The sequence below is a fragment of the Sus scrofa genome, unplaced genomic scaffold, assembly GCF_000003025.6.
Source record: "Sus scrofa isolate TJ Tabasco breed Duroc unplaced genomic scaffold, Sscrofa11.1 Contig40, whole genome shotgun sequence".
Classification (NCBI taxonomy): Eukaryota; Metazoa; Chordata; class Mammalia; order Artiodactyla; family Suidae; genus Sus; species Sus scrofa.
Window position 1 is genome coordinate 78,384 of NW_018085194.1, and position 23,634 is coordinate 102,017.

Genomic DNA, 23,634 nt, shown 5'->3' on the forward strand with positions numbered 1-23,634 from the left:
AATATAGGTCTATAGGCTTGCTCTTTTCTCATAAATGGTGTAGATATAGACACTATATCTCGATATAGACGGAGACCTTAGATTCTGAAGTACATTAACTCCAGAATGAGTGATTCTCATTCTGTTTCTCCAAGCATGGAAAACTGGTAGTAGAGAGTTTTGCAGTATTGTCTTCCACATAAAATAGTCAACTACTAATGTGAGATTGTACTTGCTTCCAAAAAAAGACATTTGGAAGCATGAAAACTGGAAAATTCTAACTCCTCTATTACTTATATTTATTTGCTCTCTCCTTCTTTTTACCTGATCTATGAATTTGAAAATATCAAAAACAGCTAAGTTACTTTTAGACTCAGAGTTATTCAGTAATATTTATTAAGCACATACAAGGTGACTGGCAGTGTTCTACCCTCAGCATGAACAAATAAACATAATACCTGACCTTACAGGGAGTACAAACCTGTGGTGAACACAGAGAAAATAAAAGTCAAGACATAATTTTTATATATTTTATTTTATATTTTATTTTTAGGGCTGCACCAGCAGCATATGGAGGTTCCCAGGCTAGGGATCAAATCAGAGCTGTAGCCATGGGCCTACACTACAGCCACAGTAACCTGGGATCTGAGCCACGTCTGCACCCTACACCACACCTCGCAGCAATGCTGGATCCTTCACCCACTTAGTGAGGCTAGGGATCAAACCTGCAATCTCATGGTTCCTAGTCAGATTCATTTCTACTGTGCCATGATGGGAACTCCAAGACATAATTTTTAAAGTCTAGCTTGTGATCATTGACATTAAGGGTATAACTAGATGGATTAGAGAATAACTCAAGAAAAGTAAAAAAAAGTCAACAGAGAAAACTTGTCTAAGCAGGTGGGAGTTCATCTGAAAGTCGATAAAATGGGCTGGATCCAGCCAAGCTGAAATTCTGGAAAAGGGAATTCCAGCAGTGAGCAGAATAGTATAAATAAAAACCTTGAACTGAGAAAGGCTTGAATTATTCAAAATGCAGGGTAAAAAGTGACAGTGAGAAAAAGAGACAGAGAGAGAGATCAGCTATAGTCCTGTGAAAAGAAGGAAGGGGGATGAAATGTGCTGGAGACATAGACAGTGTTGGCTTTGTAATCTCTAACCCTGATTTGCATGATTAAAAGATGCCCTTGGCTGCAGTGTCCTCAAAGGTTTGGAGTAAATGTGGAGGATAAGAACTCACTGTCCTTGTAAGAAAAAATTGTTCTAAGCATGCAAGTTAATAGAACAGAAGTTCTTTTCCATCATCCACAATTTCCTCATGGCTTTTTTCACCTCTGTGTTCCTCAGGGTGTAGATCAAAGGATTTAACATGGGTGTGATGATGGAATCAGACACAGCCATTGCCTTGTCTATGGGGTTAATGGCCACAGGTCTCACGTACAAGAACATGCATGGAACAAAGAACATGACAACCACTGTGAGGTGGGAGCCACAGGTGGAGAAGGTTTTACCCCACCCTTCAGAGCTGCAAGACTTCAGGGAGCAGAGGATGACCACATAGGAGGAGATGAGGATAAGGAAGATGGCCCCACACATCACCCCACTGTTGAGGATGACTAAGAGGCCCAGGAGGTGGGTGTCCATGCAGGCCAGGTTCAACAGTGGAAATAGATCACCTGTAAAGTGCTCTCTGATAGTGTGACCACAGAAAGGTATCTGATACATGAAGAGAAGCTGTATTACTATATGGGTGCCAACCTCCCCAAACACACCCTGCAGGCCCCTGCCAGCACCAGGCAGCACACTCAAGGCTTCATGATGGTCATGTAGTGCAGGGGCTTACAGATGGCCACATAGCAGTCATAGGCCATCACAGTGAGAAAGATGATCTCCAGGCCACCAAAGAAGTGGTCCACGAAGACCTGGGCCATGCAGCCTTCCAGGGAGATGACAGTGCTCTCCGAGAGGGAATCCACAATCATCTTGGGGGCAATGACAGAAGAGAAAGTGACATCCAAAAGGGACAAGGAGGGGAGTACCCATTGTGGCTCAGAGGATTAAGAACCCAACTAGTATCTATAAGGATGCAGGTTCAATCCCTGGCCTCTCCCAGTTGGTTAAGGGAGGGAAATATGGTGGATATAGGCAACGTATATGGACTTTGACCTCAGAAAACCTGGATTTCATTATACACCATCCAGGGATGTAATTAACTAGAAGATGTTTATTCTTTCTAAATCACAGTTGCTTTTCTAAGAGTTTTTGTATTAAACATAAGTTTAAATTTTAATATTCAGCTTGATATACATTAAAGTGTGATTAAAATGTGAACTTAAATTCTAGCTTAAATGCTTATTAAGTAGTACAGTATCCTGCCATATTTTGTGTGTCTCATGAGAGTTGGTCACATACACCCCTTTAATCCGAGATATGAGGTCATTTGTACAGGTACCTAGCCAGACTACCATTCACTTGAGAATAATATGAGCTATACTCTTAAGGAAACCTACATAAATTCTTGATTTTTCACATTATACTTAATTATTGCTTCTGAGTACATATAGTATATCAGACAAGTTCTCGGTGCCTCAGTTTCATTCTCCATAAATTGGGAAAGTAATGTTATCTACCTGAAAGAGTTGTTGGAAAGATTGAATGATTTTATAATTGTAAAGGGCTTGTATTAGCATCCTTATGTCTTCGCCCAGCATAAAGAGAAAGCTACTGACCACAAACTATTTTAAAACAGATCCCCTGCCTTTGGATCATGTGTTTATATACACATCTATTAAATGCTTAATTGGCTAACTGGATACCAGCTGAATGGGTCCCCAACACTTGGCAGTATGTAAGTTTTTGAATTGACTTTAAAAGAAAAATGTTCCCAACTTGTTTTCTAATATACAGTTTTAACCAAAAGTAGAAGAGTTAAAATAAATGTACTTTGTTTTTTAAAATTATAACAGTAAAAAGTGGCCCATGGAAGATTCTTTGGATAGAGTGATAGAAAGTTTAAAGTCAAAGAAAGTATTGTGTAATTTGCATGGAGTTTGGTTGAGGATGATGACAAAGTTTCAGCTATAGGCAGTTGTAACAGCTATACAAAACTGTGAATGTATTGTCACTGAATTTTATATTTAGAAAAGGTCAAAGTTAAAATATTGTGTTGTACTTTTTTATCACAACAAAACTATCTGACGCCAAAAATAATAATAATAAAGTCAAACAACTTCTCCCAACGATGACCACTCATTTTCATTTGCCCCTCTATTAACAGTTTAGTAAATGCTCCTTAGGTATGGATTTGTATGTAGGTACATGCACAGTCATTTATGGATATGTAGAGCCATTTTACCCTATATAAAAATACACAGTGTATAATATAATAATACACTTGAACTTCTAATTACAGTTTTTATGAGAACTATTTGTCAATATTTATGAACTTGCCTTTATTTTAATTGCTACATATCTTTCCATTTTATGGTTATAACATAATTAATATAACCAATCTGTTTTTGCTTTAAATTTATTTCATTTCTGATATTATGCCTTACACACAGGATCACAAAGAACATCACTTACAGACTTACTTATTTCTATGGGAGAAATCTATGTCGTCACCAAGACAAAAAATATACATATGTTTAAATTAGCATTGATCTCAAAATCCTGAAACATATTTTATCGCCATAAATAGCATATTGAAGAATACTTTTCTCCATAGACTTGCCAACACTAAATACTATCAACTTTGAATATATTTTTAAAAAAATCAGTTGAAAAATTATCTCATTTTAATTTGCATTCACTCAATCATTCATTCACAGAATTTCATTGATAACATAAACAAGGAAGGTTAACCTCCAAAGTTAAATTAAAGCAATGGAATTGCTATAAAGAGATATGTGATCTATATACATATCCAAATCAAACTAACAATGATAAATAAATTATTTAGTGTAGGCTACATACCAGATATTTTGCAATACTTTATACACATTTTCTCATTTACTCCTCATGATTAACTATGATAAAACACATTTTATGGTTGAAGTAAAGCAAAATAATTGATTTGCAAGAAAATACAGTTAGCAAGTGATAAAGCCTGGATATGAATCCAAGGAGCCAGCTTTATGGTTGATATGTGTTTCTTGTATGTGAATTTCTTATGGAGCTAAATGATTTACTGAGTAAATTCCTGGATAACTTGAAGGTGAGAGCAATGCATTTAGGGAGAGTCTCTATATTGCCATTTTTAAGAGCATCAGTGCCCTGGTTCCTCAAAAGATCCATTACTTGAGCACAGGCATCATCAACAGACTATGTCTCTAATGAAGGGCTTCTAAAGGTGATTGCCTGGGGGGAGAGGGAGGGAGTGGGAGGGATTGGGAGCTTGGGGTCAATGGATGCAAACTATTGCTCATGGAATGTATTTACAGTGAGATCCTGCTGTGTAGCACTGAAAACTATGTCTAGATACTTACAACCCAGCACGATAGTGGGAGAAAAATTATGTATACATGTATGTGTAACTGGTTCCCCATGCTGTAAGTGGGGAAAAAAAAGTTTGTTGGGGAAATAACATTAAAAATTAAATTAAAAAATAAAAATAAAAAATACATAAGATAAAAGAAAAAGGGTTATTGCTGTCTATAAGTCTTCCTAACTCACAGCACCTTCTTTAAAAGATGAGTGGAAATGGAATTATCTAAGGTACCACATTTTTAGGATGGAAATTACTATACCATTGTAGGTACAAAAATAATGCTTTCTTGGGATGCTTCCAGAGGGAGGGGCTTAATTCCTGAATAAACTTTCATATCACCCTCAGCAAAAACACCAACACTACCCTTGTAGGCAGAGCTGCTCACATGTAATTGTATCTTTACATATATATGATATCTATTTAACCCAACTTTTTAGTTTCATTAAATATTTAGAATTTTTAACTTATCAAAATAAAAATATCACATACAGTCTTTCAGGTGTTTAGTAGAAAAACACAATAGTTGGTACAAGAGTAATGCAGAAATATATATATGCATATATATATATTATACAGTAAAACTGTTATGTATATTATTTATATAATACATACACACAGAGAAAATTGTTTGAAGGAAAGGAAACAAAATCTTTAAACTATTCATTTAAACAAAATCTATAGTCTATACATACCAGCTACTCCTATTACCACTTTTTCTAAAACACATCTTTGAAACACTCTCTTTTATTTGCCATCTCATGATCTCGATAGAGTTAAAGGTAGACACTTAAGTTTTGATAATGCTAAAAGAGATAAAAGTAAATTAAACTAAAAAATTTGGAAGGTTAAGGCTCTCCATCTTGAGGATAAAATTTGTTTATACAGACAAAATAGGTGAATTATTGACAATTTTAAAATATAATATGCATGCATATATCATTCAATTATTTCAATGATTTCAAAATGGTAGTTTATATTAATAAGACCATATTTAATAATCAAATAAGTTGCTAAAATCACCTCCAAAACTCAATCTCATGTTATCTCTGTGACCTCTAAAAACTTGATATTCTCTGTAAGCAGAAGGCAAAGACCGCAGGGTAACCAGAGGTCTGGCTCCATCCAGGATGTACTTAATAGAAACTTTTTGTCTACACTGACAGTAGCAGATTTTCAACTTAGCAAATGTGTGTTCTAAGCAAATGTTCGAAGTGTCCAAACATTTATATACAAAACAACCCAGGTGGATGGCAGAGGAATTCAAATTCATCTAAATAAGAAAGGTTTCCAAAAAGTCAGCTTTTATTTATTTTTTTTTATTTTATTTTCCCACTGTACAGCAAGGGGGTCAGGTTATCCTTACATGTATACATTACAATTACAGTTTTTCCGCCACCATTTCTTCTGTTGCAACATGAGTATCTAGACATAGTTCTCAATGCTATTCAGCGGCTTTTATAAACTGTTTATAAAAATAATTCATGGAACTATGTCCTTTAGCTGTATTCAAGTTTAATTTGTAAACAGTTTAAAATTCACATCTTAGAGGAAATATCATTAATCAATTCTTCTTTGGACAACAGACCTGAGGTAATATAGGGAAGAATACCATTTTCAAATGACACAGGATTTCAAAATGTATAGACTTGCATCATTTCAACTGCATTCCTTTGAGGCTGTGTCTCTACAGACTGAAGCATGAATCACCATCAGTGAATTCCCATCTAACCCTGCAATGATCTACTCCTCCCAGCAGCAGAGCTTTACTGGAGCCAGGCCAAGCTGATTCCACAAACACAAACACAATCATGGTATTAACCACTCAATTATTTGCTCCACAACTAATTTCTCTTCCTCAGTCGAAGGATGGCCCCACAGTGATTCATCTGCCTGATAATACAGATGATGAAAAGTCAATAGGACTTGTTCTTGGCCACCCACCTAGTACCAGGACTGATTTTTCCATCACTTAATCTGATGCTCTCTATATCATTTGACTAGTACTAAAATTGTGTCACATCTAACAGTGGGATATTTGCTATTATAAAAGATTTAAAAATTCTCCTTAGCCAAGAAAAAAAAAAAGATCTAAATTCTTTCTCACTGCATAACAATTAGGATTCTCCAATGATATGTTTTCAATTTTGAAATATTTGAGATTATAGCCTTCATTCTCTAATTTTAATAGTAAAAAACAAAACAAAACAAAACAAAAAAACAAACCGCTGTCATTCATTTACAATACACTTCATAAAGTACAATTGGTTCATAAGCCTATCTGATGATATGCTCTGGAAACTCTCCTGAGAAGGAAGAGTCTGAATTTTACTGAATATGATCCTCACAGGTGATGGGCCAACCTCTTGGCTTGGATCTCCTCTATTAACCTTCTAATCACTCCATTTAGACACGAGTAAGGGCAGTATTCCCCAACTGTTTTTTCACTATTGCAACTCAAAAGTGCTTTTTGTTTTGTTTTGTTTTGTTTTTGTTTTTTAGTGCTGCACCCATGGCATATGGTGTTCCCAGGCTAGGGGTCAAATTGGAGCCACAGTTGCCAGCCTGCAGCTACCACAGCCACAGCAACATGGGATCTGAGCTGAGTCTGTGACCTACACCAACACCACCAGATCCCTAACCAACCGGGTGAGGCCCTGACCCACTGAGCCAGGCCAGGGATTGATCCTACATACTCATGGATACTAGTCTGGGCTCGTTATTGCTGAGCCATGACAGGAACACCCTCAAAAGTGCTTTCTTAGATACTTTGTTCCCTTAACGACTTCCATGTGTGAAATAGTAATACCATAAATTTATTGCCTATCTATGTGATTATCTATCTACCTACATGTCTACCTCCATGCATTTATATATAAACAATAATAAACATTCACCCCTCCCAAGAAACCGTGTTTACCTACTTCTTAGATGTATTGTTACCATCAAATGCATGTATTTAAAAAACCTCCTAGGCCAAACACTCTCTGACATAAACGACAGCAACATCTTCTCAGATCCACCTCTCAGAGTATTGACAACAAGAACAAAAATGAACAAATGAGTCCTAATCAAACGTCAAAGATTCTGCACAACAAAGGAAACCCTAGACAACACAAAAAGACAACCCACAGAATGGGAGGAAACCTTTGCAAGTCAATCGCCTGACAAGGGATTAACCTCCAAAATTTAGAAACAACTTCTGCAGCTCTATACCAAAAAAAAAAACAAGCCTATCAAAAAATGGGCAGAAGATCTAAACAGACAGTTCTCCAAAGAAGACATACAGAGGGCTGAGAAACACATTAAAGGATGTTCAACATCACTCATTATTAGAGAGATGCAAATCAAAACCACGATGAGGTACCACCTGACACCAGCCAGAATGGCCATCATCCAAATGTCTACAAACAAGAAGTGCCGGAGAGGGTGTGGAGAAAAAGGAACACTAGTGCACTGTTGGTGGGATTGTAAATTGGTGCAGCCACTGTGGAAAGCAGTATGGAGATTCCTTAGAAAACTAAACATAGAGCTACCATTTGACCCAGCAATCCCACTCCTGGGCATCTACCCAGAGAAAACCACGAATCGCAAAGACACATGTACTCCAATGTTCATTGCAGCACTATTTGCAATAGCCAAAACATGGGAACAACCTAAACGTCCATCAACAGAGGAGTGGATCCAGAAGATGTGGTACATACACAATGGAATATTACTCAGCCATTAAAAAGAACGAAATACCAGCATTTTTTGCAACATGGATGGACCTAGAAACTATCATGCTAAGTGAAGTCAGCCATACAATGAGACACCAACATCCAATGCTTTCACTGACATGTGGAATCTGAAAAAAGGACAGACGGAACTTCTTTGCAGAACAGATGCTGACTCACAGACATCAAAAAACTTACGGTCTCTGGAGGAGACAGTTTGGGGGGTGGGGGGATGTTCTTGGGCTGTGGGATGGAAATCCTGTGAAATTAGATTGTTATGATCATTATACAACTACAGATGTGATAAATTCATTTGAGTAATAAAAAAAAATAAACACCTCCTTATTAGAGTTCCCACTGTGGTGCAGCAGAAATGAATCTGACTAGTATCCGTGAGGAGGTGGGCTTGATCCTTGGCCTTGCTCAATTATTTGAATTAACTTCTTGTGCCCATAACGTTTCACTTTTGATGATGCCCATGAAGGGTACACCATCTGCATGAATGAGATGACTAATGGTTTTTCCATGACACAAGAGGAATCAAGAGACTGCAAGTTGCCTGGGTAAAGAATATCAACGAATAGCTGAGGAGAAGAAAGCCCTCCCGCTCCCCCAAAAAAGGGGGTGGGGGAGGTTGCCTCAGTAACAATCTTCACAATGTGGCCAATGACCAGATCTACTTTTTGGTATTTTCACATCATGATATCAAGGAGTATGTTGAAGTGGATTGAGTAGAGTATATGAGTTAAAAAGACTTGATATTATTGCTTAACTTCATTGAGTCTTATTTTCTTCTATGAAATGAAGTAAAAATCTCTTTACTAGTATATGTTGCTACATTAAAAGAGTTAATGTATGTAAAGAAGCTACCAAAATGTATGCCTCTTAGTTGACCTTCAACCATAGTTAGTTTATTCCTCTCACCTAATGACTAATATTTTCACTAAAATTTCATATTAAACTAATGCATCCTTACACAACATTCAAACATTATCTATCTCATTAATTTTAGGAGAAATATGCTTATTCCTCTATATGTTTTTTTTATTTCATAAGAATCAGAAATAATCAGATGGCAATTTGTCCTTAGGAGATATTCTTAATGATGAGTGCAAAGGAACATCTTAATAATCTTTAATTTTTCTCACAAACCAAAAAAACATGCTTCAATCCATATGCTTTTTAAGTTTGCTATTGAAAATATATGATTTCTGCCTTGTTACTTCTCTTACCCCTCCACTGAGCCCTTGGTAGCCCCTAATTACTTATTGGTAACAAGTGCCCTCTAAATCCTTCATTTGGTCTTAAGTAGAAATGCCATTTGCTCAATATTTTTCTTATTGTTATCCCTGAATTACTCTAATCTCCTATCTAACAGTCATAAAAAAAATGAACCATATATCATTCAGTCTAGATTCTGTTGAAATGTTTCATTTTCGTGAACAGTTGCAAACTTAATCATTTTAATAGATGAAGTATGGATTATGTCATCTTCCATGACTTGACTTTGTGTGAACAAGTTCTGTTTCTTATGAAGTGAAGACAGCCATGCATAACTTAGTAAACAGAGTCACCCCAGTACCATGCTTGAAAATTACTGTATGCTCTACTGTTTATAGAAGAAATAGCCCCAGATGTACAGTGAGTTTGAGAATGGGATATTTGTGAGAAGTAATGAGTTGGAGTATTGCTGTCAGAGAAGATTTGATTTATAAAAAATAAGATGTAAATAATGTAGAATGATTTGATATTTTCCACATGTATACAGGAGCATCACAAGTATCCCCCAGTTTCCAAAAGTTCACGTCATCCACTTTGCCTTTAAGACCAATGTCAGTACTTGTTTTCTCTAATAGAAAGAAATTCAAGGGGATTTTTGCATATATATATATATATATATCCATACTAATGTTAGTCTTTTGTAAAAGGTGGCATAATTCAGACATTCAAAGAGAGGAAAAAAATTGTAGTGCAAAAATGTAATGCTTCATGTGAAACAAAGATACAACAAATTTAAAACCGTCTTCTAGTAGGGTAAAGTGAATCTTTAAGATAGCAGTTAATTTTCTTATCTCTAGACCTAAACATAAAGCAGGAAACTATGTTTCCTTTGAAAAAAAGACTGTGTTTTATTGACCTGAGTTTGAAGTTTGCAGCTGAAATTTTGAAAGGAAGTTTCATTTTAGTTTTTCTCACACATATCATGGAGTAAGCACATATGATGCAAGGCAAGTTAATTAGTAAACCTCTCTTGGTTTCAGTTTGTTTTTCTGAAGAAAAAAAATAGATAACAAAAATGAAAATACCAGTTTAGTATTTGAGTAAATCAATTGAAGGAACAATGCTTGATAGATGGTAAGGGGTTGGTTTTATGTAAATGTATGTATCAGACCAAGAACAACTGAGTAATAGATTTGGAACCTGACCATATACCTTTCGGTTGAAATTTGATGAGATATTGTTACCCTTCTTGTTTCTAACGGTATTAGTATGGAGAAAGAAAACATTTTCTTTATATTCAAGAAAAAAAAAAGTGTGCCATAAGGCTATTGAAGTAACCAGAGCAAATTACAGCACGACATTGTAAATCAACTATACTTCAATAATAAAATAAAATAACAAATAAAATAAACTTTAGTTATTCTCTATCTCTTCTTCCCCTCATTCCAGGAGCCATATCATGCGGAGGAAGCATGCAATCATCACAGGTCTCCTAGAATTCCTAACAGGAGGCAGATAATGCAGGGAGGTGCTTTCCAGAGTCTGCAATTTCACATATATGAACAACTTTGACAATAAGTTTTCATTAAGAAATAAAATTCATAAAACACCAACCATCATGTATTCTCACTATTTTCTCACAAAAGAAAGGATATTTTTAACATTCTAAAATCATAAGTACAGACTATAATAAAGAATAGCATTTTTAATCAACTAAATCTAGCTTTAAGAAAAAAGAATATCAAAACGTCTGGCTTAATTTTTGAGCCATGAAAGTAACTAGATTATGAATTATTCTTTTCCTTATTTTGTGAATGTCTCCCTTTTCACATTTGGTAAATTCATAGTGCAGCAAAAAATAAAAAAAAATAAAAATCAGCGGTGATACTTTCACTCCCCAACTGTTCCTTCCCTTCCTTGGGTACCTATCAAAGAATTTTTACCCATTATCTGGTTTACAACAAGTTAAGCAATTCAAGAATGCTCATATGAAGGTCTAGAGTAAAGCCAATTTCATTCAAGTAACATATACAAAGAATTTGGTAAGGAAGGAGTAAGACAGTTGAGAAAAGCATATTCTACAATCATTGAACTAGGGGGTTAAAGAAGTTATTTCCATTGTCTATTCTGAAGCTATGAATGTGAATATTGAAGCCTTAGTAAAGTAGGTTAAAAGCTGTCAAAGTACCTAATAAATAACTAGCCATTATTATTTGAGATTCAACAAATGTTAAGTTCTAGTCATTTTTCCAATCAATGAGCAGCAAAATTGCTAAACTTTCACAATTTACAAGTATAATCTAGAAATCCTCACCTCTAGGCATCATGAGTGGCCTGAGTTACTCTCCTCTCCAACAAAATCCTCATGGCTGTTTTCACCTCTGTGTTCCTCACTGTATAAATGAGAGGGCTTAACATGGGAGTGAGGATTGCAAAGAACATAGTTACCAACTTGTCCGCAGGGTAAGTAGCCACAGGATGCATGTAGGTGAAGATACATGGGACAAAGAAGAGTACCACTACTGTAAAGTGGGAGCCACATGTAGAAATGTCTTTGTATCTTCCTTCAGAGCCAAGGGATTTCAGAGAGCTCAGAATGACAATGTAGGAAATGAGCAGCATGAAAAAAATGAGCAAGCACCTGCCCCCACTGTTAGTAGCCACCACAATTCCAAGTGTGTAGGTTTCACTGCAGGCAAGTTCCAACAGTGCGAAGAAATCACACATGAAGTGGTCAATGACACTGGGGCCACAGAAGGTCAACTCATGTGTGAAAAGAACCTGCACAGTGGAGTGCAGGATCCCCCCAATCCATGCCACCACAACCAGGAGCTGGCACAGCCCATGTCACATGATGGTTGTGTAGTGAAGAGGTTTGCAGATGGCCACATAGTGGTCATAAGCCATGGCAATGAGGATGATGATCTCTGATCCTGCCAGGAAGTGTTCTAAAAACAGCTGAGTCAGGCAGCCACCCCGGGAGATGGTTGTCCTCTGATACCAGCAGGTCAAAATCATTTTGGGGGTGGTGACATCTATGGCATCTATGAAGGCCAAGTAAGTGACAAAGGAGTCAAAAGTGGGGGGCTTAGGGAGATGGTAATAGCAATGAACAGATTGGCCAACAGTGTAAATAGAAAAATGCACAAAAAGACCATGAAGAACACTTTCCACAAGTGTGGATTCTGTGTGAATCCCAAGAGAACAAATTCAGTCACATTGTTGGGAGACATGGGAAGATCCATTCAGCCAAGGAACAACTTGAGGCCTGAACTGAGTGCAATAGAATAAAGAATGATAACTATTAATGAGAAAGGAATTACAGTCTCAATTTTTATAAATAAAATGGTCACTGTTATTGAGGAGCATGTTCTTGGCAGTCTTGCCTAAGTCCTTGTTTCCATTCTCTCTTACATTCTCCATGGTGATTTACATCTCTTCAGACACCTAGCACCTGTCACTTGTGAAAAAGCTATAGGGCAAAACTGGGTGTGTAATTTACTGAGAAACCACTGTGTCATCTGTGTGAGATCTGGATTTTCCTCTTGGTTCCAACTCCAAGTGACTTTATAAGTCATCTCAGTGTCCCATGGGTCTGAACCCTCCTCTGGGTTTGTGAACTTACACATTGTAATTCTCAGATATATCTTGTGAGCTGAGAGGTCACTTATACAGGTAAGAGTTACTCTCTCTTCCATGAGAATTCACAACTGAACCCTCAGCTCTCAAATATGGAAAGAGGGAGTTTCCATTGTGGCTTGGTGGAGATGAATCTGACTAGTATCCATGAGGATGCAGGTTTGATCCCTGGCCTTGCTCAGTGTGTTAAGGATCCTGCATTGTCATGAGCTGTGGTATAGGTCACAGGTGCAGCTCAGATTTGGCATGGCTTTGGCTGTGGTGTTGGCCAGTGGCTACAGCTCTGATTTGACCCCTAGTCTGGGAACCTCCACATGCCACAGGTACAGCCCTAAAATAAATAAATAAATAAATAAACAAAATAAAATAAAAAATAAAATGTGGAGAGAAAGACCCTGTCAGTAAATATCTGCCATAAACAAGCCGGTTTGGGGAAATACATGTATTGTTGGTGACACCCTCCCTGGTTACTACCAAAACAATAGATGCAAACTGTTGCCTTTGGAATGGATTAGCAATGAGCTTCTGCTGTGTGGCACTGGGAACTATGTCCAATCACTTATGATGGAGCATGATAATGTGAGAAAATAGAATGTGTACATGTATGTGTAACTGGGTCACCATGATGTACAATAGACAAAAAATTGCATTGGGGGAATAACAAAAAAAAAAAAGAAAAAAAAAGAAAATAGAAAAAAAACATACATATGCTATTTAGCTGTTTTCTCACCATAGTGCCTGGAATAATGTCTACAGTGTCTGAAACCTGCTACATGTTAAGTAAATGCTTATGAATTGCCATTCTTTATGGGCGAGCATATGCATGATTTTCAAGTGTTTTCATCCTCCTATGCTGTTTAGCATTACTCGCTTTGAAAAACAGAAATAAACATTTGAAAACCAAGTGGCATTCCAGGTTTTTCTGACTAATTTATAGGATAAGTGTGAAAATACTAATTGCCTCTGGGTAAGAGAGTGATATTGGGTATTTTTACTTTTAAAATATTAGAATATTTATTATTCAATATATTTATTCTTTAAAATTCTGTGCATAACTTAACACAGTCATAATCCATAAACTTATTGCTTCCACAGATTTGGATAAAAAAAAAACATTGCATACATGTTCAACATGCAAGAACTTATTAAGCAGAGGAATCCTTCTATTTTTAAAACTCTAAAAATAGAAATTTAATATGAAAAGCAAAAAGAAATAGTCTACTAGGTAAGATAGATAATGCAATATGCATATAGACACATATACGCAAACACATATAAAACTTTTTACTGACTATAAATACCTACTACAAGTTCACTCATTCTATGAATACTTATTGGACTCGATGTATATGAATGTATGTTTGAGGGTGAGAAGTGATTATATAAATGTGTATGATCAATTTAAACCTGGGAGTCTATGATTGTATGAGTTCCAGGAAAAAAAAAAAAAAAAAAAACTCACCTATGAATTTGTCTGACACAGCTTCATGGAAAGGACCCCCAGCAGCTGTTGGTTCACCAAGAAATAAGTTGTAAGATTAAACATGCCAACTAGCTCAGCTATATTTATAAATAGTACCTTTGCATAAGGCCTTTTGTTTGAGCCTTAAAAGTGCTACCACATATTCTAATTGTAGGCAAATGCTGTGAAGATTCTAAACTGTGGCTAATTAGACATTAGGGCTATTTCACCACCATTAGCAGATCATGCCAACACACCAATAATTTCACATAACTGAAAAGCAGAGGAGAATTTTATTTTTTTCACTTTAATTTAGAAATTTCCCTTAGGTCTTCATGAGGACCAAATACTATGATGAGGAAAAAAAAAAAAAAAAACAGCAAGTGGATCACATCTGAAATCTTGTTAACAAATGAGCATAATATGGAGTCTGAATATTGACTGCTGTATATAAAAAAAACAGGTAGCTATCTGATTTAAATTTGTTTTCTTTATAATTTACTTGCTTTTTACAGCCTCAACCATGGCATATAGAAGTTCCCGAGCCAAGGGTCAAATCAAGCTGCAGCTGCTGGTCTATGCCACAGCCATAGCAATGGCACATCTGAGCCACATAGTGGCTATCTACGCCACAGCTTGTAGCAACACCAGATCCTTAACCCACTAAGCAAGACCAAGAGTCAAAACTGCATCCTCACAGACAATATTTTGGGTTCTTAACCCTCTGAGCCACAAAAGGAATTCAAATATTTTATTTATAGGTGATCTATCAGTCACACTCATCATAATATTTAAATATCATTTTCTGATGTACTGTAGGTGATCATTCTAAACCCTACTATAATACTGGCACTTCACACCAAGTAAAATTACAGTACATCTTCAAAGAAGTTGTTTCCTGTGCCAATTCTGGAATTGGATGAACAAGATAATGATGGAAATAATTCCTTTTTTAAATGATTTTCAAAAATGGTAAAATGCCTTTATTCATCATTTAAATTTAATCTCAAAGTATAGCTATAGAAGAGATAAAATTGGGCAATAACATTCACAATTTATAAGTAGAAAATACAACACAGGGGATAAGAGCACCATTTTCAAAGGGGAAGTAAAAAGTTAGGTCACTGAATCGTGGGCCAGGTATCTTATCTTCAAATTGCTGGTTTACAACTAAAGTGTCATGATACTCTCATAGTCCACCAGTTGTAAGGCCTAAAGCAATTGTATATTAAAGAAATATATATCAGTACTTGAAATTATTTTATAAATAAATATAATTCAGTTAAACTCAGGAATTTCACTCACTCACCATATTCCAATATGCTTGCCCTAATAAAAAAATTTTACACAACTCTGGATGGGCTCCAGAGAATGTAGTCACTGTGAGCAGCATGTGTCATGAAGGAAAATAGGTTAAGAAAGTTGAAGCCACAGGACTCAACCTACCGTGATTAAACACTCCAATATTTTAGTGCCAAAATAGTATTTGTGATGGTAGACAGCAAAGACAGCTTGAATGAGCATTTGAGATTATCTAATAAATTATAAGGAATGTAGATTTAATTTAGTGTCATCCTGGAAATATCTTGAACTTGCCTCTAACTCTGGAATGAAAGCCACTGTTCAGAGACTTAGAATGTATTGAAAAAGTCATCATTCCCAACCTCATGAGAGATTGATATCCATTCATTAAGTGGTGATCCAGTATCTACTTAAATAGCTACAGTGATGGATATAGAGGTTGTTTTAGAAAGCTTACATCCATCTAGTCTAGCCTTAAGACCTATGGTAGCAAGAAATGGAAAATGCGTAAAGTTTAGATCTAAATCAGTGACATTTGCCCATGAAGACAATTTTCACGAGAGAAGTTCCTGGAGTAATACCTGAAAAAGCTGTTTCCAGAGTATAAATGCAAGAATGGCATGGTTTAAAACCTTAAAAGGACAGCAACACAGGATCTCAAACTTGAAGGGTAAACCAGAATGAAAGCAGGAGGAATTGTATATGGATCTTAGCACAATTGATCAGAAACTAATTGAGGTATGGTATGATATTTGGTAGATTCAGAGACCAGTTAACAAAAACCAGGTACCTGCTACATTGTTCTTATGGGCAATTTCATGTATTTTAATGGGTAGAGAAACAGTCTCAAAATAACAAAGCACTCAGGAGCAGAGCTCCCATGGTATTAATCCATTGCAAAAGTCTTTCATCCCATAAGGACATTCTTTAAGTTGCTTACCAGAAATGAGAGGTGGAATTGGTCTCAGAACTCTTCTAATTTTACTTATAATTGAAGAAAAAGCATATAGGATGATATTTATGGCAATTAACACATTGGCTTGGGCAGAACTGCAGAACTTAGAAAAACCTTCCAATTTACCTAAATAAATTACTTGTAGAAATGGGGCAAGTTGTTTAAGGTTAATATAGAAGATGATGGCATAGTGTAAAAGAAAATTCATGTCTTCTTATTATGAAGCTAGTGTTCTTATTCTCCATCATGTTTTCATAACTACAATATACTTGCTAAATATCACTATATCCATGGTTCACTGATTTCTTCAATACAGCATATGATAACCATTAAATGGGAGTTGGATTTTTCTGTCAAAAGACGAAGCTGTAAATACATCTAGGACATATATGCACGTTTGTATTTATTTTTATTTTAGAAGAAGACTTCATTTATGAAAAGAGCCACAATTAATTCACAACAAAGTCTTATAAGTTAGGTATTTGTTTAGTTGAGAAATCCTTTCTTTGGTCAACTGTGGAGTAATGATTCCTGTTTTGTTTTTTTTTTTAAATATACATATTCCTTATAACTCATCTAGTCAGTTTTCAAAGAGGATTCCAGATTCAAGGAACTAAGTGGAAAGCCAAATATCTAATAGTGAAATTATTTTACAGATATATTTTACTGTGTGCTTTTGAAAAGAACAAGCAGTTAATTGCAAGCAATAACCGTTAATCTAAAAATTATCACTGCCTATGGCATATAATCAAAAATACCTCTGTATACCAAATATAATCAAACACATGCACCCAAACATTCTATGTAAAAAAGATAAGAGGATGTGGAAGAAGAGTGTTTAGGCTCAAAGATGACTTACAGGCCCTATGATCTAATTAAACTTTCTGATACTCCATTAATTTCTGTAAATTAATACCACAAAATTTTAATTTTATAGCATTTTTATAACCATTTCAGAACATTTCATAATTTTCACATCACTTTAAATAGTTTGCCAATAAATTTTTTAATCACTGACAACTCTTCCAAAGAGAATAAGAACTCCAATAAACCTTGGATAGTTGTGTCAGTTATGTGTCAAGTGAGTACTGGTAATTATCTTCTTTCTATTTCATATCTCATAGCATCCTAGGTACCAGTAGGCCATACAGCTTTCTGAGAACACACTGATTTTTTTCTATAGGCATAGTGTATAACTACATAATGAAAAAAACATTTTTGGTTTTTTTTTTTTTCCTTTTAGGACCCCATGTGTGGCATGTGGAAGTTCCCAGGCTAGAGGTCGAGTTGGAGCTAGAGCTAACAGCCTATGCTACAGCAACAGCAAGGCAGGATCTGAGCTGGGTCTGGACCTACATACCATTCATGGCAACACTGGATCCCTAACCCACTGAGCAAAGCCATGCATGGAACTCACAACCTCTGGATCCTAGAACCATGCATAATGTGTTGACCCACAATAGGAACTTCGTGAAAGGAAAATTTTACACTACTACAAAATAAGAGATGTTCTGAGGGAATGGCATTTTCTCTGACAGCACTAAAACTATTGAAAGAAAATCAAAATTGGCTTTAGAAGAATGGAGCTCTGAATACCAGCTCTGTTTCTGATCATGGGTGGATTATTTAAGTTCTTTGAATTTCATTGTTCTTTAGGTGTGGAATGGGGTAATCATAACATCTTGTAGGTGCTTTTAGTGTCAAATGAGAGGTATGGAAAGAAATTTAGAGTTATAAAATATGAAAATGTAAAGATTATGATAGAAAAAAATGTACATTTTGGGTCATGCATTATCTGAATTTGCATACCTGTTTAAGATCATTTTAGTTGCCTTTGTGATTGCTGTATTTTTACTGTAAGGAACAGCATTTGAGATGGGAGTAACAATAATAGTGAATACTGCTATGGATTTCTCCATGGGAAAAAGTAGCTACCAGTCACAGAATCATAAAAGTACAGGCACAAAGAACACGGCAAAATTGTGATGATGGAGCTACTGTCAGACAGGATTTCTTCCTCCCTGAAGAACTGAGTCCTCTGGATGAACATACTGGATACCAACAACATTACAACAGTGATCACAGGGACTACTGCACCATTTCAGGAACCAAGACCGTCAAGGAAAGAGTCAATGCAGGTGATTCAGGGGAAAAACTCACACATGAAGTGATCCATGACGTCTGAACCACAGAATGGGATCCAGAAAATGACAAGAATCTGTCCAATCAATCAACAAAAAACCACTTACACCAGGAGCCAGCTTGTGTGTTGGTTCATCATGGTCACATAGTGCAGAGGTCAACAGGTGGCCACATAGCAGTCAGAGGCCATGACCACATGGGGAACCATCTATTAAAAGTTTAATTGATTTCCCTGACCATTGCAGACAAAACCAGTTTTTTTAGGTATTTGTAAATTTATTATGCATCCCTGATTGAACAACTTTAAGAGTGGTCCATTTCATTTTCCCTTAGACTGGTGAATAAGAAATATCACCTGCCATATCAGTAAACAAAGGATGTGACAGCTATCAAGCATTGCATTACAGATACCTGGACAGTGACCTTTGAGGAAAACTCAAGATTAAACAATGCCCAACACTACAGCCAGCCCCAACAGTGCACCCTGAGGAGACACAGGATGAGAGAACATAGCATACTGTCCCTAGGGAGCTGAGGTGAATCCATAATAAATGATGAAAATGAGCTGAGATGTTGTATCTTCCCATCTATGGAAAAGGGATTAATTCCTTAACTTGAGATACTGAGTTTTCTTTAATTAACAATAATCTTTTGGTTCCAACTAGTTGGTGTTTTTTTGCAAAAACTCCTGTATATTCTGCCTGCACACCCCTCTTGCCTCCTCAGAGTATCATCTCAGAATTATCTGAAATTGAAATACTGTGTCCCAGGCTTAAGTCCTGAGTTTTGTTCACCAGATAAAATATACTCTCAACTTTTACGGGTGTTTTTTTTTTTTTTTTTTTCAGTTGTCAGTTTGGGTGACCAATAACAAAGGGCCTCAGGGCAGACTTCCCTAATATGCATGAATTATGTGAGAGTCTGGATCCTTTGTACAAGCAGAGACCTCTTTTGCCCATCCACATTCTTGGAGAGTCCAAAATATTTCGGCCAATTTTTTCCTGGTTTTTGGACTTTCCCAGCATTTGTTGATGAGCTTGATTTTTATATGGCAGTACCTAACAGACACCTTGATCCTGGATCGCTGGTTGAAAGATATTGAGGAGTAATTCCCCTTATTAAACTTATCATGGGCACCTGGTGTAGTAATAATAATAATAAAACTGGGGAAAAATGCCCCTGATTGAAAGATATTAGTTGAGCCTGAAATGTGCTAAAGAAACTAAACAGTCTGAGCTGAGAGTTTGGGGAGGAGGCTGATCTGAACTCTTTAAAGTCAACCTACAATTTTCACTCTAGCTCCATCAATGTACCATACTTAACAGAACTCACTCTTGAGAGTTCCTAAATTATACTAAAAGACATCTCAGGCCTAAATAGCCAAAATGGGCTGACTTTATTTGTTTGGGTGGTAGTATACAGTTAAGCAAAAACACTGACTTTGTACAAATATTTTTAGAGGCTTCTTACCTCAAACAAATGCCTTGTGGGGAAACTTAATGTTTCCCTTCCTTGGTCTTTGAGATCTGAATATTCTACCTGATCTTCTTATAATTGCCTGTGTGTGTGTGTGTGTGTGTGTGTGTATTTATTTTGAAACCTTGACCTCTGCCACACTATTTTGGGGAGTAAACTTGAAAAACTTTCAGGGTCTCATTTAGTGGTATCTTCAATATTCTCTTTATGGGGAAGCCTCTTGTGTTCTCTTGGTTTGAATCACTATTAATATATACCTCATTGGATGTCTCATTGTGGCTCAGCTGGTTAAGGACCTGATAGTGTCTCTGTGAGGATGTGTCTTCAATCCCTGACCTCATTTAGTGGATTAAATGTCCACAGCTGCAGTGTAGGTTACAGATGTGCCTTGGATTCAATCCCTGATCTGGGAACTTCCATATGCCCTGGGTGTGGCCATAAATTAAAAAAAAATAAAAAGGAAGCTAGTACAATACTAGATTTATTTTTTTTTCCTTTATTAAGAGAGCAAAGTTTTCTTCAAGCACTACTATTGATAGACATTATGTGGGTTTCAGGGCCCTTGAGTGATCTGTATTTGCTTTTTAATTTAAATCTTGTGATTTTGGTTCAATAAATATTGCTTCACAGTGACATGTGATCTTGTTTTTTTAAAAAACTTTCAGTTTTTGAAAAGATTTCTCAAATATCAAAAGCTAACTTAAGTTCTTTAAAGCCCCAACTAAACCTGGGATCCTTCAAAGGATAACTGAGACATCTCAGAGAGGAACTTTAAACTAATTAAGCTTCCTTGGTATGTTAAACTACTTGAGAAATATTTTCAAGTGATTGGAGATAAGCTTTTGGTAATAACATTTAGATAAATGTGTTTATTATATATTGTCCAAACTGTATATGAAATTCATAAAATTTAACATGCTCTAATATAATGTTTTCAGTCATAATCCTTGTTACTTTCTTAAAATATCATAAATTACCACATAAATATCCCACTTTCCTGCCAATTACATTGCTCTGGTGGCCTTTATTTAGATAATGTCACCAAACCGAGTAACAAATGGCAAAACTCTAATGGAAAACCTGAAGACGTCATCCAGTTCAACATTAATTCATCATGTGGTACTGAAGGAACTCATAGATACCATTTATAACTTTATGAAATTTTGGGGTTAATAGACTGGCCTTGGATCTTTGTTTTCCAGAAAAAAGTTTCTGTTTGTGCTATGACCTACAATAAGTTGATAAATATACCTATGTGAACAAAGATGGACCATCTTATTCTTTCTATCTGTTCTGTCCATAATGTGGCTTTTCCAGCTAGGTCTACTGCAAATTTTATGGCTTATCGCAACACTCATTACATTAAGCCCTAAAGGGAACACAGGATGGGAAAAAAACTACCAGCCATTTACCAGTAACCTGCTCCAAAGATCCAGGATGGGTACCCTGAGGAGATTCAGGCTGAGAAAGCACAGGACACTGACCCAGAGAGCTGAGGTGCCTATCCAAGGAATGATTGCAGTGAGCCCAGACCCTGCATCTTCCCATGCATGGAAAAGCTCTAAGTTCCTTCACTTGAGGTATGAGGATTTCTTTTATTAATAGTAACCTTGATGTTCTGACTACATGCTCATATATCCTGGCTCCTCCCTTTGCATCTTCATAGCAGTTTCTCTGCATTATCTGAGATGATCTAGCCCATGCCCAAGTCATCAGAACATCCACCAAATAAAATATAATTCTTAAATTTTAAGTTTTTTTTTTTTTTGGTCAATACTAGCACCACTTGTTGAAGAGACTCTCTTTTCTCTGTTGTATATTCTTGCCTCCTTGGAGACAGCCAAGCACATCTTAGTAAACATGTTCTCCCCAGTACAGTTCTGGGGCAATAATGTATGGTCAATTTGTGGAAGAAATAGTTCAGGTTGAACACGGACTTGGATTTTCTGAAAAGTAAAATTAGTTAGAATGCTGTAGTCAGAGAGGCTTGGATTAACAAGATGTAATAATGTAGAATCAGCTGTTATTCTCCACATATGTAGAGGCACATTGCAAGTATCTCTTACTTGCAGAAGGTTCACCTTAGCCATTTTGATTTTTTGAAGTTCTATGTTAGTGCATATTTTCACTTATGATAATGAAATCTGAAGGGGATTTTTACTTTTACCAAAAAAAAAAAAGTTACCATACTAGTGTTGCTCTTTTTTAAAAGTGAAGTGGCATAACTTGAACTTTCAAAGAGAGGAAAATAGAGTGATGAAATATATTGCTACATGTGAGACAATTCTGCAATATATGGATGATATCTCCTTGAAATTCAAAGTGCATTAATTATTAAGATTGCAGATAATTTTGTCTGTAGACTTAAACATACCACAGATAATCATATTTCATTAGAAAGAAAGTAGGTTCAAGTTTTAAAGACTTGGGTTGGAAGTTGTAGCTGAAACTTTGAAAGGAAACCACCTTCCAGTGTAATATTTCCTAGCACACTTTATGGATGAAGCATGCATGATGTATGAGGCAAGTAACGTAGTGAAACTCATTTGGATTTAATTTGCTTTTAGGTGAAGTGGGGATGCTAATAATGGAAACACCAGTTTTTAAATGGGTAAATCAATGAAGTTGATAAAGCATTAATTTATGGTATATATATATATGTATCAGAATTACAGAACCATAGCTTTGGAAACTAATCATATTCATTCAAATTTGATAAAAGATGCTTAAAATTGTTTCAAAGGACTCAATTCATGGTATGGAAAATAAAAACATTTCTTTTATATTCAAAACTATTGGCCATAGGATTTTAAGAAAATAGAGCAAATTCAGAGTAATTTCTAATTATCTTTGTGCCAAGTAAAGAAATAGATTGCAAATTAATCTTTTCCCCTTTTATAAGTGACTCTCCCCTTGCTTTTGGTAAATTCATATTACATAAAAAAACAAAAACAAAAACAAAAAACAAAAAAACCCTGCTGTAATTCTTTCTTGCAACTGCCCCTTTTCTATGCATCTACTAAGAATTTCTATCCTTTCTTTGCTTTAATTCAGGTTTAAGAAAAATTGAAGAAGCTCTGAGACCAAGGTGGAAAAGCCAATTTCATCCAAGTAACACCAGTGAAGAATTTAGTAAAGTAGTATAAGAATCTGGAGTAAAACATACTCTATATTCATAAAATGATGGTTACATAATTGTTTTTCCATTGTCAATTCTGAAGTTATGAACATGAATATTGAAGCCTTGCGAAGAATA

General features: G+C 35.9%; 2 pseudogenes; both read right to left on the reverse strand.

Moving 5' to 3' along the window:
* Positions 1 to 1,242: 1,242 nt before the first annotated feature.
* Positions 1,243 to 6,278, reverse strand: LOC110258739 (annotated as a pseudogene).
* A 5,440-nt stretch (positions 6,279 to 11,718) lies between these two features.
* Positions 11,719 to 12,647, reverse strand: LOC110258740 (annotated as a pseudogene).
* Between the last annotated feature and the right edge of the window lie 10,987 nt (positions 12,648 to 23,634).